The 16,721-nt window shown below is 43.4% G+C and overlaps 1 long non-coding RNA gene across 1 annotated transcript; it reads left to right on the top strand.

The window, feature by feature from the left end:
• The first annotated feature begins 1,650 nt into the window (after nt 1-1,650).
• On the top strand, nt 1,651-15,823 carry LOC119399400 (uncharacterized). The gene is made up of 7 exons (XR_007416717.1): nt 1,651-1,683; nt 1,773-1,805; nt 3,544-3,579; nt 4,153-4,188; nt 4,354-4,389; nt 13,136-13,165; nt 15,787-15,823. It is a non-coding gene; the product is annotated as an uncharacterized LOC119399400 (long non-coding RNA).
• The last annotated feature ends 898 nt before the right edge of the window (nt 15,824-16,721 follow it).

Here is a 16,721-nt window from a genome sequence, read left to right as displayed (position 1 = left end):
AAAGTCACAGTTTCGCCGCAAGGGCGAAACAATGAATGCGATAGCAAGGAACTAATGCTATACGAAGTGAGGCTCGCCAATGGATACTCTCAGTTTGAACAGCGCTTCTGTTGCAAAGGCAGCCGAAGCAGCGAAGGAAACTAGCTTGTTTCAAGTGTCGAGCTGTGACACTTGATAGTTCGCGCTCATCTTCTGTTTGTTCGTTTGGCGGCGTCCCTGAGCACGAGTGACATTCGTACGCGCCGTAACATGAGCGCGGACATCACGGTGAAAGCGTGAAACATTCCTCTACCCCTCGCCACGAGAAAACCGCGCGAGCAGACAGCGGAAGGGCAAGCTTCTCCCATGCGCAAATATAAGAAGAAGCGAGCGAGCTCGCCGACGACTTTTAAATGCGCCCGTCGGGCTCCTAGCGCCACCTCGCTGGTAATGAAGAAACGCTTATTATCGCCTGCTGTCTCCGAGTCCGTCCAGCGCTAAATGGTGTGTATATAACGCTCGCCGTTAGCTACGTGGAGGATCTGCGTTTCGTGGCGTAGTGGATAGCGCCGCTCGCTGCGGAGCAAGAGGTCCCTGGTTCGATTCCGCACTTCGGAAGCATTTTTCTGAGTTATTTCTCTTTGGGGCCTTTATATATAAATACATACTTATACATATACGGTGCATGACGACGGCGACGGCGACGGCAAAATCCAGCCGAGACTGTCCATATAATTGCTATCGCAATAATAAAAGCCTTGAACAGTATTATAGCAAGGAGATGAGGAAGGGAATTGGGGTGAGGAGGAGGGAAAGACATATAGAAAGAGATAGAAAGAAATAGAGAGAGAGATAGAAAGATATAGACACAAAAAGAGATAGGAAAAACAGAGAGGAAGACAGAGAAATATAGAGAAGCACACAACGAGAGAGAAGGGAACAGTGAGAGAGAAAGCGAAGCTAGAAGGGAAGAGGAAGCCAGAAATAGAGAGAAAAGGAGAAAAAGATAGAGCAAAATAGAGGGAAAAAATGGATGGTGAGAAGACAAAGAAAAAGTGATAAAAAGACAGAGGAAAAAAATAGAAAAAGATAAGGAAAGAGAAAAATAAATAGAAACAAGGAAGGCCACCAAGCTCCGCTCTTCCTTCAGGCTTGACACCATTAGTGCGATACTGCCTTAATTTTTGTACGTACATATGGTGCTCTTCTATAAAAAACTGAGGCGAACTCTATACGCGCCATCCACGTTAGAGACTACATGGAAACACTTGACAAAAAAACACATTTTGACTAGGCACCTTCTCATTATGTCAGAATGTATGTTGCGATATCTTAGCTAATTGTCGTGACACGGTATCAATCGCTGTGCATTTAAAGGCACGCCCCCCCCCCCCTTTCTTTTTGAGAACGTGACATGTCTTGCGAACCAAGTCTATAATATTGTACATTTCGACTTTGAATATAAATATCAAGGCTCTCATACAGAAAACAACAGAATACAAGCTAGAGAGTTTGCCAAATTAGGTTTTGTGGGTTACTGTATCGTTTTACGATAAAGCTGGGAAGGTCATAAAAAAATAAACGAAGTACCTGTGACCTACGTGACATGCAAATAGCTATAAAATTTTAAAGGTTCCTCTTGACAGATGCCGTATAATGTTTTTTTTTTCATTTCAGTTCTCGTGCACCAAGGAACAGCTGCTGGTAAATCCTATTGTAATAGTTCTATTATGCTATTTATTATATATTCAGTACATTATCCTAAGAAATTCGTTTGTTTGCGTCTTCCGCAGACTCGGAGAAAAAGGAAAATTCCAGTGTTCCAGGTAACGACAATGAGATGTTCAGATGTACCAATAACTTCATTTAGAGTAACTTTTTACAAGCTAACACTCAATGTAAATAACTTCGGCGGGAAGTCTGTCTTTTGCTTACAATATTATGCATTAGGAAAACGCAATAAAATGTTTATATTTCATTTGACTCTAATAGACCGGCAAAAGGAAGCATTCCACAGAAAATTAGAAAATGGTTTTCTTGCATTTCTTTGGATCTATGGTAATGCAAGCCAACTTTGAAAATCTAGTAAGTTGGCCATTCAAGTAAATGCCCTTACCTTATATACACCAACATTTTACGGTATCTTGATAACTGAGCACGAAGTGTTGGACACAGGAAACCTTTAGAATATATTTTAATTGACTTCTAGAGTGTGACTAAATCGTCATTCTCATAATCTAGACCATCGCTAGCGCAGCTCACCCCGACGTCACTGTCTAGGAAGCGTAACGAAACTTTTAGTGACGTCAGACCACATTAGAGTGACGCGCAATGAGTGGTGACCCACAGCTTCGCTGCACCGGGCACACCAAGAGAGCATCGGCTACGACCTACACTCGTTTTTTTTTTCTGAGCCTATTGCCGAAGTAGCCAAGCATGCTCGCATTTCACAAAGTTCTTCTGATAGTCACGCGAACCTGCGAAGGCACATTAGCGAAGTTTAGTTCGTGCGCACAATTCTCTGCGTTTTGCCGTAGCCGTAAACGTGATAGGTCAGATAGTGGGGCCACCTGATGGCGCGAAGATGAACCAGGCAAGCACAGAATTGCTGCTGCAGAAACCTAACGTATTATACTTCTCTACTGGTGTAAATTCTTGGTAGTGGCGTAGATCGGAGTGTGTTGCCTTTTCAAACACTCTTTCGCCATTCTTAATCGGCGAAAACAAAGAAATGCAACTATAAATGTGGTTACACGGAGCGTGACAAGATGTTGATACCATCGTCCGGTAATGCGCTACTTTGGAAACATCTCTGCGTATACCGGAATACCGTGCGCGCTAATATTCTCTATTAGAAAATTTTAGCAAGTGAAGGCATCCGGATTGTTGCTCGCGTGTGTGTGCTAGATGAGACGATGCAGCACTGCGTGCGTCCTTGTTTTGTGGGCGCACGTGTTGAGGCGTCCTACGCAGTGACGTCAGGGTCCAACTCAGTGCCCAGAAACCAAAACCGAAAGTAGTTGAGATGAATAAGGCGATATGAATTATTGAGCTAGAAACATGAGTCTTGGGAGCGTCTATCATTCTTCCTAGAGCGATAAGAAACGTGTGCAACGAAGAACACACAAGCCTCAAACTCGATGGCACCCCTTCGTTAAAGGAAAGTATCAAGGCCAACAAATGTTTCTAAATTAGGCGACGTGCTCAGGAAATGTGGCGACTACTCAAATATTTAAAATCGTTCAAAGCAAATATGTGAAAGTCGTATCCTAAAACTTAGAGCAATTGTTTCTGAAGAAAACTAATTCTATAAGCTGTTTCACATCAAGATAACGTATTTGCAATGTTTTCTACACAGTCTTCTGTTCATACGGAGGCCCGAGTTTTAGTGTGTAGACATTTTGCTGCTGTGTACCATGTTACGCTAACTTTCTAGAGATATTGAATCCTTGAAATACCTCGAGAAAATAATACAGCTTCTAAGTTGTTACAAATTTGTCAATTTTACATGATGCCAGACTAGTGCAGCCGCATCGTAACAATGTATTTTTTTCTATTTAAAAGCACCTACCGGCTGCGGTGAGGATGCGACTGTCCCAGGTGAGCATTGTGTGGGTACTTTTGTAGCTGATTGTCGACTAACGATGCTGCTTCTCAAACTAGTACATTTTGTCTGCCCTTGTCCTATGTCAGTATCACGAAATACCGAGTTGCGCTATACTGTCAAAAATGGACATTACTAATTGGTTCACTAGTTTTTAATTAGGCGACTCTAGGTAATACAGCGATGTAGGAAATAGTGGGTTTAGTTTCTCTAAAAAAAGTATATAAGTTAGGCTCTCACTGGGGCAGATATTTCACCACTCGGTTTTGATTGGTAAAAAAAAATATTGTGAACCCACGTATTAGGATAGTTTAATATACTTGAAATATAACTTGCACAAACACTACTCGTTTGCGCCAGCCATGATTTACGTGATATGGTGGTGCGGAATGTGATAACTACGCTGAATAAAGGAGGGATCTCAAGCTCAACTCAGCCAGCAGGCCGCAGTCGCGCAATTTATTTCAACAAGGGGAGGGACAGTGAACAAATTCGGAGCGGGAGGGGAGGGGTGACATTACACCTATTGTTTGTTTTACTGAATACTCGACGATATCTTTCCTGTTTAGGAGCTTCGACAAGCCGCAGCAGTGTCACTACATCAGGTAATAATCAGAAATCATGTGCTCTTAGGAGCATTTAAATGAAAAATAATTATTCAACTTGTTTTTTCATCTGTAATTGCGAGCTCGGCAATTTACTAATGACCAAAAAGATTTTATCGGTTTCATTTGTTTTACTGAATATCAGTTAATATCCTTCCTTTTTAGGAGCTTCCACAACCCGCAGCAGCACCACTACGACAGGTAATATTCAGAAGCTTATCCCCCACATACCTTCAACGTCGACTAGTTTTGTAAACAATTACTCCATATGCGAGCGCAAAAGATCTAGAAAACATTCAGTACTATTCAACTGCACACTTGGGTACCATCACTAGGTTTGATAAAGTGCCTACTAGGTTTCTTAGAACTTATGGATGGCTTTGTTCTGTATTGTGTCGTGGCACTCCATTTCAAATAAAGGTATTTTTAGTTAGATGTATGTAGACTAGAGATGACAAGGCTCAAATTATGTGAGCATTTTACGGGCTGAATAACATACTGCCTAGATTTTGATATCTTAAACATATACTGCAAGCTGAAGCACTACTAATAAAGAAATGTCTACATCATACATCGTTTTCCTTCATCGAAGTATGATTTATTATTTCTGTTTGAAGAATTTATCCTAAGACTGCGCGGCCAATTATATAGAAACCTAAATGATCGCTTCCCAACTATATGCATGTAAATACATATAGTATATCATTATGAGTGAATCCTCTCGATATAAATAGATACTGTGCATACACCTTTCTAATGCATACGAGCTTTATTGATTTATTCTGGGAGTGACTGGCACAGAATACATAAAATCCTATTTGTATTTTATATTCTCACAGTCAATCCCAATAAATTCATTGCGTTGCCATCCCGACAACCGCGTTGGTGTTCTGAGTGCTCATGTTCGACTTTGAACTTAGAATTTCTAAACAAAATGCCTTGTTTCTTTTTTTTTTGAAGTCTACTGCAGCGTTATGAGTTGGACCTTGTGATAGAAACGAGTTGATAATCAGAAATGTCTCCTAATTTTTAATACTGATCATTCAGACGTTTGTATTTTGAAGGTTTGTGACCCTGCAGTGAATATCAAGAGAGACTATATTTTATTTCCTGACAGCTTCAGATACAGGTCTCCCAATTTTTGTTGTGAACACTTATCATACTAGTGGAAGACAGCGTTCACGCGACCTGTTTTATTTCTGTTTATATGTAACTGTCTGTTTTTTTTCTGAACCCAAACATTAAATAGTAGCAAGATTACCACAAGGGGAGGATCTTAACACTTCTTTAGCCCATGAGTAGAGAAACAATTAAGAGGCCTTTTATTCTGCTGTCATGTATTGCGTTTTAACAATGCGGTTGAAAACAATTTTGCACATATATGTGTGTACCTATACTGTACTAATGTACGAAACAAAAATGGCGTCAATGAAAGAAAGTTGCTCTGTTAAATATAGCTGAGAAAGGGGTCACAAACAATGTGAAAATCATACCGATAAAAACATGAACGAATTATTATGGGCAAGAGAATCCTCCTTAACGAGATACAATAAGCGGTAATTAAGAAGAAAATATGAAGCGCGGTAAAATATGGATCCCCGAGAATTGTCAAACGTTTGCCTACTACAGTAGCATTGTAGTGAAAAATAAACGGACATGATGAAGGGTAAGTCTGCGTGACTTTTTGTCGTTTGAACCAAAGAAGAAAATTAGGCGCAAGATTGAGATGATCGAAGCACCCATACGTGGCATACATCATGTTTACTGTAGCAGGAAAGCAGTATTCCAAATACATTATTCAAGCATACAGTGAAGTTTAGGAATTAAAAATGCAAGCTCATTCATATCACTGACGATGAAAATTCACGCATCAATTATACAATCAGGATCACTCGTGTCACCAAAGATGCACGAGAAATGAGGGCACATACACTTAAATGGACTCCATGAATCAAGAAGGGACTTTGTATGACAAAACCTTCCGAGAGAGGGTGAACTCGCCACTCAAAAAGGCAATTTTGATAATTAGTGAGTGTAATCGTGGTTATGCGTTCGCCCAGGTGAATATGATAATGTGAGCAGCGAAATTTGAGTTATGCTACGCGTTCCAACAGCTATGAGCAGGCCCACATGGCCCGCGACGCAGCAGAGAAACTTGGTATTTCTGTTCCGACGTGGGAGCGGCCCGAAATGGACTAGGGCGCGTTCCAAGGGACCAAACTAAAGTTTATTGATCCATCCATCTATTGAAAAAACTGTGCAGTGGCAATTGCTAAAAATAATACGATTCTTTAATGGGGCCGTCTAACACTTTTCCAGACCTCACTGTTTTACATTGTTTACTTGCGGGTTGCATAGACTGAAGGCTGACGAGATTAGTGCAGCAAGAACAGATGCGATAGGGGGCGCAGTCCGAAGTTACTCAGCCTAGGAAACTCAAAATACAATAAAATGGAGGCCTACGATCAACTATATTTTCGCGGGGTCACCTGACCACGTTTCACTCGTCTTGTGACGTTTGATGACGCCCCAATGAAATGAACTGAAAGGTCCTACGTACGGGAAGCTTCCATACCTTGTTGCCCGTTATTTCCAACGTACTGAGGACGCCGTTGCGATAGAAATATTCTAGTACACTCTAGTGATAGCAATAAACAATATGGTGCTTGCAGAGTGAGCCACACGTGCAAAACGAGACAGCTCGCGAACGCCTCTATCATGTTTTGTAGTTTCAGTGATTTTTCTTGTTGCGACAGCGTGTACATAGACGGTCTTACATTTTCTTTTCCATCCGTTTCTTCAAACAACAGCGCCTGGAGCGTCCCTTGCGCGTTTCCTCCATCGCCGTGGCGTTCGACGCATTCTTTGCCCGGCGCTGCAGTTTTAAAGCTAAGAGCGAGTCTATTCGGCGTTAGTGAAAAACATGCTAAAGAAAAACGAAACACAATAAATAATCTCTTTTTCGATGCAATGCCATGATGACTTCTAACGTCACAATTATTCAATCATACGCCAGCGTTCTGTGTCATCATTTCCGCCCGCAATAGTTCTGGCGAACACCACTACGCGTTGATGCGGTCGGCACAGGGGCTGATCCAGGAGCCTACTCTGGGGGGGGGGGGGGGGGGGAGGCGGCAGTTCCCAATGCAAACGGGGGGATATTGCGCAACTCGCAGTAACTGAAGGGAAGAAGGCGAGAAGGCGAAGGTATTTTCTTTCGCAGCAAGGTCTGTATCTGATTTTCAAGGTAGCGTACTCTGCTTCATTCATCGCATGCTGCGTTGAAGTGCTTGCTTGAAACGCGACAGAGAAACTAGTGTTCTTTAAATAGGACTCTGGTGAAAGGTATTTGCGCGTGCATTACATGTTCGGAAATAGAAAGATTATCGGGACCATTGAAGATTTTGCTTTAATTACTGTCACCGGTTTTGCTTCTTGTTTCGTCTAACCTAAATATCAGTATCAAGCAGTATCAAGACTTACCTTCATCTAAACGGCTTCGAGAAGTCTACACGAAATAGCAATTATGCTCGATTTACGTTTGCCGCGGTGGTGTAGCAGTTACGGTGCTTGGCTACTCACCCGAACGTCGCGGTTTCGATACCGGCCGCGGCAGTCGCATTTCCACGGAGGCGAAATGCTAGAGGCCCGTGTACTGTGTGATCTCAGGGCACGTTAAAGAACACCAGGTGGTCGAAATTTCCGGAGCCTTCCATACGGCGTGCTTCATAATCGTATGATGGTTTTGGCACGTAAAAACGCAGATATTAATGATCGACTTACGTCACAAAGCCTCCCTCGGTGGCAAAGTTCTCCTTCCCAATAAGACGCAGCCATCTCCATCGCTCTGTGATATTTCGTTTTTCTCGTGGAACAAACAACAAACATACTTGTCTCCTTCTGCAACTACGTTTGAGCAGCCAACATCATAGCAAGTCGGCATCGCTCTGCAGCTGATAAGGTAACTGCAGTCTCAACACGGCAGACAACCCAATGTAGAAGAACGTATCGGATAAAGAGCCTTGTTTCACGGCAATGGTTCTAGGCTCCCTCATGTGGTCGTTTTACGGCGAATGAAATTCACGGGGTCATCGGACGCTATTGCTTACTAGTTGAGCCTGGTCCAACAGACCTTTCCAACAGAAAGGAGCACCTCCTTTCTGTACTCTTGCACAGCACAATGGCTGACGTCACTACACACTTGCGAAAGGCGGAAAGAAGAAGAAATAACGAAACAAAATGTTTATCGAAACATACAAAGGTACCCCCTTAACATCGACTTGTGGCCGTGCTGGTGTCTTCCAGGAATTCTACCTTTGCGATAGGCATAAGGCTGACGTCGCTTGGCCATCCCTCGAGTGCCACGGGAACTAAAGCTCCTTGATTTTTCACTTTCGCTAAAGGAGCGACATCTGCCTCCTCTACCGATCCCGTCTTATGCGCAGCCGGCGTCTGCCGCCATGTTCTTTCTAGCACAGAAGAGTTACAAAGCGATGCGTTAGCCACGCAAACGGGCAAGATGCGAACGCGATGCTCGAGTCTCCCCGCGCTTATCACCTGTCATTATAGTGAGCGGAGGACGTGTGCCCTACTGCTTCACCTGAGCCAGGTGCGTTGGAACGCGCGGGCGCATACGGTACAATGTATGACTGGAGAACCGTTTCTTCCGTTTCTGACACTGTTGACATGCTCACGCAGGCAATCATTCAAATGTCTTTCATGTCTGAATGTGTAGAATAGAATGCGGGTAGGAAGCGATTAGCTCGCTTCCAAAAAGCTGGAATTAGGTAGCCAGTTTCACGCTCAGCGCAAAGGTCGAACTAATGGGTGCATTTCTCGCCGCAGACAGCGAAGGTCGCCGCAGCGCCCTAAAAAATTCCACGTGCCGAAAAATTGCTGTCAAAAAGGTGAGCGGGGGAAAGGGGGGGGGGGGTGCAGTTAGTGGCTTTGGGGGGGGGGTGATCGCCCCCCCCCTTGGAACCCCCACTGGGTCGGCACCGATGTAGGCGCTTCAAAAAAAGTGTTGGAGGGCCCCTTTAAGGAGGTGAAGTGAGGCGAGACAAGGCTGAAAGTGCTGCTGCGAAATCATTTATTTTGTAAAGTCTTTTGCTGCTTATGCACAGTAGTGCATGTGCTATAGTGTTCACACCTACATCTCTCTCTAATTTCGCTTGTTTCTTTGAAGCGATGATACTGCATTTGCACTACTTGATTATTGTTGACCTTAGTTTTAGTTGCACTACATGATTATTGTAAGTTTGAAACCTATGGTAATTTAACTATGAAGATTTCGTGATTGAATATACAATGTCGCTGAAGCTGACGTATCGAGAAGTGGTCATCGCCACGGCACGAAATGCTTCGTTTACCACGTTTCTTTATACGGCTAGCTGATTACCAGCCGCACACAATGGTCGAGAAGTAGCAGAAGTTGAATATTCAGGCTGACAGAAAATTTCCGCACAACTTAAGTATACTACAATTATACGCCTTAACACACACGGGTTAAAATGTCTTCGTATGCCTCTCCTTGTGACGTTTCATTTGTATTTCCTCCAATTCAGAAACACCTAAAGCGACAACGACAAGTGATTAACAAATTTTACCAAAGTCATAACAATCGCCGGACATTTCAGTTAAACGTAAGTCATGTATAGCAATTGCAAAACGGACTGCAACGGCTCCGAATACAAGACCCTCTTTCAGCGGCATTTTTGGCTGACTATATGTTACCAAAAATCTGATAGTGATGACTAAATGAATAAAGCATACGTGCGATAGAGATTTATGAAAGGCCGTTTTAGGCTGTGTTACTTGGCTAAGTCGTTTCTGGATCAAGCTTTGTATCGTTAAGATCACTGCTAATTTTAGAATGGCTTCACAACTACAATATAGCGCTATCATATACGGAATCAGTAAAGAAACACCTGAGCAGTAATGCTTTACAGATCTGTGGAAACTGATTCAACTAACGGATCTCCTTCTACAATTCATACTTAATGCAGCATTGGCTACGTTTTAAGATGACTTGCAGCTCTTCACAAAAACATCTCGCCGCGACACGCGTTTATTCAAATCTCGTCACTCCCGTGTGACGGGGAGTTCCGGTCTGACGAAGCAGAACAGTGGGGTTTCGTGCGCGCTTTGCGCGATCAGTTTGCATTTCGCGCTTCAAATTCGATGACGTATTTCTCGAACTACGTGCAACTGTTGTGATTAAAAAAAAATTATCTGTGCCATAAATCCGAATGCACTATCTTTGTAATAGGAATCATCATCATCATCATCATCATCATCATCATCATCAGCCTGTCTACGCCCACTGCAGGGCAAAGGCCTCTCCCATGTTCCGCCAATTACCCCGGTCTTGTGCTTTCTGCTGCCACGTTATACCTACAAACTGGTTAATTTCATCTACCCACCTAATTTTCTGTCTCCCCCTCACGCGTTTGCCATCTCTTGGAATCCAGTCAGTTACCCTTATTGACTACCGGTTATCCTGCCGACGTGCTACGTGCCCGGCCCATATAAATTTTATTCTTTTTGATTTCAACTATGATATCCTTTACCCCCGTTTGTTCCCTGACCCACTCTGCTCTCTTCCTGTCTCTTAAGGTTACACCTATCATTTTCCTTTCCACCGCTCGTTGCGTCGTATTCAATTCAAGTTGAACCCTCTTTGTAAGTCTCCAGGTTTCTACTTCGTAGGTAAGTACCGGTAAGATGCAGCTGTTTTTTTATTGATATCATATATAAGGAGATGTTGGCGCACAATTTTGGCGCCGGCGACTCCTTAGCCCTTGAGTGAAACTTGAACACATATCTTAAAGTAAAACATACAAGGCAGTTCATGTAAAATAGAACACTCGGGCACACATATGCAAAAACACACTTATAGGCACATATATACCTTCCTCTTGAGAGATAGTGGTAGACTACCATTCATGATTTGATAATGCTTGCCGAATGAGCACCATCCCATCCTTATTCGTCTAGTTATTTCACTCTCATGGTTCGGCTTCGCGGTTACTACCTACCCTCAATAGGAATACCTGCCCTCAATTCAATATTTTAAAAAATAATTAACAAGTTTTAAATGCGAAGCATTTCTTAGCGAACATTTGGCACTTTGAGCGTTTCTATCTATCTATCTATCTATCTATCTATCTATCTATCTATCTATCTATCTATCTATCTATCTATCTATCTATCTAGCCGCCTACGTCTGGATACTCTCATGATCGCCTCATTAACAAGGTGTAGGCCGAAATTGGCGTGGGAGGGTAAGAGGATTTCACGAATATGAATGTCGGGTCATGACACGAATAACATGAAAATCCTGTCGCGTACGTCGTCAAAACCATTTTTCCAGACAGGTGTGGCACATGCCCGTTTACCACGGGCCGCGGTGTACGGGTATGCGCCAAAGGTCATTGGCAGTTTATAACTACCCAGGCACGGCGAGAGCAGACATTGGTAATTTAAATGCGAGAGTGTTAAGAAAAACCGACATCGGCAGCGTTGACGGGACGAATGGAAAGAATGAAAATTAGGATCCCAGCAGGAATCGAACCCAAGCATTGTGCTTGGCAATCAGGTATTCTACCACGGAGCCACGCCAGGTCTATAAATTGGTTTGGAAAAACAGCATATGCAGGCGTAATATCGGTGCAACATCAATTGTGGTTGTGGTGCTTGCTACCTAATTTTACAAGAAAGCAATAGACACTACATAGCCTCATGCTGACCAAGAATGATGCCAGACTGATTGACAGCCGCTTTGTATACTAGGCTACGTAGGCCACATACGCCCAGGTAGTCTACAAATAAGAATAGCGCCATCCACTGATGTTGGTCTACGTAGCACTACCCAGGCCTAGAAGCCTCAACGGCGTATACCTCACCAACGCGAAGGATGACTTCAGGTTCCGACATGGCGCCTGCTCTATCGACAGACAATTTGTCGACGAAATGACCGAGGCATCCACGAATTCCAATAGCTGTACTATACCTCATACTTCACTACACATGGTCTCCTCGTCACCGCAATCACGACCGGATCCGATAATAAGTCATGACCAGCTGCTGGTGTTCGCTGATCACGGTGATGATGACCTTGTTCAGGAACTGTCAAGAACTTCTTTCACACGTGCACACGTGTTCGTGAAACGTGCGTGCGCTCTGCATCATAAGGGACAAGTATATTAACAATAATAATAATACCTGGGGGTTAACGTCCCAAAACTAAGATATGATTATGAGAGACGCCGTAGTGGAGACCTCCGGAAATTTTCGACCACCTGGGGTTTTTCAACGTGCACTTAAATCTAAGTACACGGGCCTCATACATTTTCGCCTCCATCGAAAATGCAGCGGCCGCAGCCGGGATTCAATCCCGCGACCTTTGGGTCAGCAGTCGAGCGCCATAACCGCTGCGCCACCGCGGCGGGCCGGTTATAGTACTCGAGTGCCGGCCCGAAGGTCTGGGGGATCAAATACCGGCCGCAGCGGCCGCATATTCGATGGAGGCGAAAATGCTTCAGGCGAGTGTACTTAGATTTAGGTGCATGTTAAATAACCCCAGGTGCTCGAAAATTTCCGGAGGTCTCCATTACGGCGTCCCTCATAATCGTATCGTGGTTTTGGGGCACGATATGTATGGGTAATATATGTGAAGACAGTAACTAAAAGAATCTGTGCTGCACTTTGAATAACACTGCGTTCTCTTCCTTCCACTAAAATAGCAACCACGCAAGAACCTACCACGAGTAAGTAAAATTCTCACGCAACATCCATTAACGACATTTCAGGCCTTCTGAGTACTCTCACTAGAGCCTGATGACAGCTGGTACTGCGTGCAGTCTCTGAAAGGATACCAAATATTATGTGGCGGATATGGATCATATGTTGCAGATTATTTACTAAACTTAAATTTGTTCTCTTTTAGACATAACGAGACGAACAAGGCCCACGAGACGTAAGTTAGATACACTATTTTTACTGTGCGATCGGTCGAAGCACCATAAACAGACATATAAGTGGCATGGTACATGTATAAATGAAAGAAGGGAATTTTGCGGTCTTGTTTCTTTGTTTGATACAATCTTAATCGAAACCAACAAATAGTGAAGCCCAGGAATGTATGGCGGGCGTTAATTGTACTGTGTATTGTGGTAATTTGATATAACGTGAGAAAGTGAAGTGAACGAAAAAAACATCTCGCCTCCGGCAGGGACCGAACCTGTAACCTTCGGATAACGCGCCCGATGCCTATCAATTGAGATACGGTGAAAATCATCCCCTCGTACACTTCATTGGTTATTTGTGTGCCCGCAAACCTGACAGTGTGTCAAGGCCGCTCGTAGCCATGACGGCGAGTGTAGAACATTCTTTTTTTAGTCAGCTGGCGCCACGTACCACGACGTGGTCATTTCAGACTTTAATAAAAACCAACAGATAATGAAGCCAAGAAAAATATAGTGGACGTTAAATATACTGTTTTCAGTGTATTGTAGTGATTATGATATAGATGTGAAGAAAGTAAAATGGACGAAAGGACAACTTGCCGCCCGCAGCGACCGACCCTGCAACCTTAAGATAACTTTCCCGATGCTCTACCACTTCAGATACGACGGCAGTCGTCCCCTCGTCCACTTAATCATGCATTTATGTGCGCGCAAACCTGGCGGTGTATCAGCGCCGCTCGTAGGAAGGACGGCGAGTGTGAAATATAATTCTTCTTAGCCAGCTAGCGTCACGTACAACGTTATCTTTTGATGAGCGGACGAGGAAAATGATGTTAACGCGCGGCTTTCTACAATTTGCTTTGTCTAAGAAAGCAATTACTTGTTCCTGGAGCGCGGCTGATGGCTAACTAACGCATTTATGACCTGGATTTTTATTCTGTAGGCCTCAAAAATTACATGCATCAATTGTTGTCAGTGGCGGTTAAGCATCGTTCCGCTCGCAAATTCCGCGGTGCACCTGCATTCTCTGCAACGCATTGCCAAGTGTGAGGAGCAAACATTACCTCTTGTGGCATTTTAGTGCTCCGCGAGGTGCGTGTTTACACACTGACCACAGTGAAAAATATACACACCGCCACACGTGATAGGGATGCTGTACGCGGAATTAATGGCGCAGGATGCCAATACATTTGTGTGCTTTATAGGACATGAATCTAGCATTTTCGGTTTTTCCACATTTTCTCACCACTGCGCTGACATTGCCTAGGATTTCCTTGACAGAGAAAACATCAATGTCATTCCGCAGTCCCACCTTCTTTGACGTATGCGATAGTTGGCAGGCGCAGGGGAGGTGAGTGTGACGTATGAAGGTGCGTGACTACCTTTTTGCATGCTATCGAGCGAGTGATGCGGAACAGCTGTTGGACGTAGGTCTAGAAGGAACGCCTATGGGGTGTTGCAGGCATGGCAGCCTGGAAGAAGAAAAACAAGGCACAAGTTAGGCGATAGCCCAGGAATCCAATGCGGCATCAGTCTAATTACCTCGTGATGCCGCCAAGATGGAACCATTCCTCTAGCTTTAGTATTTAGAAGACCGCATTTTCAGCTCAGAACTGTGAGACCAGCATTGTCTCAGTGGCACTGATAACCATCCTCTAACAGAGTGTGCTAAAAGAGTGTAGTCACCAAAATCAGACGGTAAACTCACTACAACAGGAGCTTTGAGTGCGTAGAAGAAGTCCTGTGACGAAGTTTGAGAGAGGAAAGCGGCCTTTTGGGTAATTTATTTTAATTTTGTGCGGTGTATTTTTCCCACTTGTCGCGATAAGCATCAGCAAAACGTCAGCACAGAGCTGACGGTGGAGGTGTATAAGGCAACTATGATGACGATATTGAGGGAATATAACCGCTAGATCACAGCGACCGCGTACAAAGTGCAAGCATTTGAACGTCCGATGCCAAGGAATGGAAAAGTAACCGTAGATTACCCGAAATGCCGAAACAACTCATGCGATAGCCACACACTGGAATTAGATACGAAGTAAACATAACAGCATCAAGGGCGTTGAGCTTCCACTCCGTGGTCCCGAAATGTCAAATCCCTTCCACGAGCTGTTTCGGCATTGAACTGCACCATTTCTCACGCGCGGGTGCATGTTGTTCCTGTTTGTTGACACGCAGGCGAGTGCGGTTTTTCTTCAGCGGGACTAGCGATTCGCTGCAGCTCTTTTGCCAGCGTTGCGATGACATGCGATGCGTGACTTATATCGCATGCTGCTCGAACGAAAGGCGCAAAGACGACGTGGGCGAAGCAGACGCGTAGCTGGCGCACTCACACGATTTCCTTTTTCTTTTCGAATTTTTTTTGGTTTTCGATATTTATCATGGTCCCAAGTATACGGCTTCACACATAAAATATACAATTATTATAGAAGGTTTCTGTGTCTACATTTTTTTAAGACCTGAAGTATGACAAAGCTATGAAGGTTGAACGGTGTGAATGCGCGTCTAATAGCGCTATGTATTGAACGTGACAGGCAAAAGCAGATTGTTTGATTCGTCCTAAGTAGATTATTATTAATAAATTATAAGTTGTAATGAGTGCAACTTGTCTGTTATTTCACGAATGGAGGTATACCAGCACCTCATCATCGAGACTATGGTGAGTAGTCATTCTCTGTAAAGACGAGCACGCTTTCCGTTAACGACAAAATATTTCAACATAATTGTACTTAATCATTGGAACAATTATTTGTAAGAAAACTGGAAGCAGTACTGGTTCCGCTATTACGGTTTTCATTGTTTTACGTGTGCCGTGAATACCATGAAAGAGTTTGAATGAGCATAAATATGATGCTAGATGGCACATCCAAGACCTAAATAAATGAGCTTAGGCATAACATTTTGCTCAGAATTATACTAGTGTGCTGCGCCAGATCATTTTGTTCGAAAACACATAAAAAACAACTTTAGATTCGAGGTATATGTTTACTGTAATGAGAAGGAAATCATGCGCGATTCCGTACAACTGATTTAAAATAGTGCACGTTTACACGTAAGTTTAATGCCAAGGCATATATTGTTTTCTGTTTTAGCGAGGATCATAGCAAAATGGAACCCACGTATTTCTGAACAACACTCTTGAGTCATGCATATTTTTTTAAAAGCGCTGCGCTGTCGTGCGAGGCATGCACACGTGCATACTGTTTATCCCTCCATGTATATATTCACTAGCAAAATTATTGCTAAGAAGCGAGTCCATGTCTTACACCCACCTTTACAGCGCTTTATTACGTTTTGAATAAAAATAGTGTCTCACTTTAATGAGGACAGGATTGACTGCAGGCTCTGTAGTAACATAAAGAATCTATGTTAAATTGAATTTTACCTCGAAGGTCTATACCACTCATCATAACTTCTCAGGACTTTCGAGATAATGCTATATCGCAAAAAAAAAAAAAAAGAAACTAGTGTTTCCTCTCAAATCCAGATCCTGCATAGAGACATATGTTGTGTGATGTTCAAGATTTATGTTTTTACTGAAACAATGTAATAGCCTTCCTCAGA

The sequence above is a fragment of the Rhipicephalus sanguineus genome, chromosome 7 (genome assembly GCF_013339695.2).
Source record: "Rhipicephalus sanguineus isolate Rsan-2018 chromosome 7, BIME_Rsan_1.4, whole genome shotgun sequence".
Taxonomy (NCBI): Eukaryota; Metazoa; Arthropoda; class Arachnida; order Ixodida; family Ixodidae; genus Rhipicephalus; species Rhipicephalus sanguineus.
The sequence above is the reverse complement of the archived record's forward strand: the minus strand, read 5'-3'. Positions and strand labels throughout refer to the sequence as shown.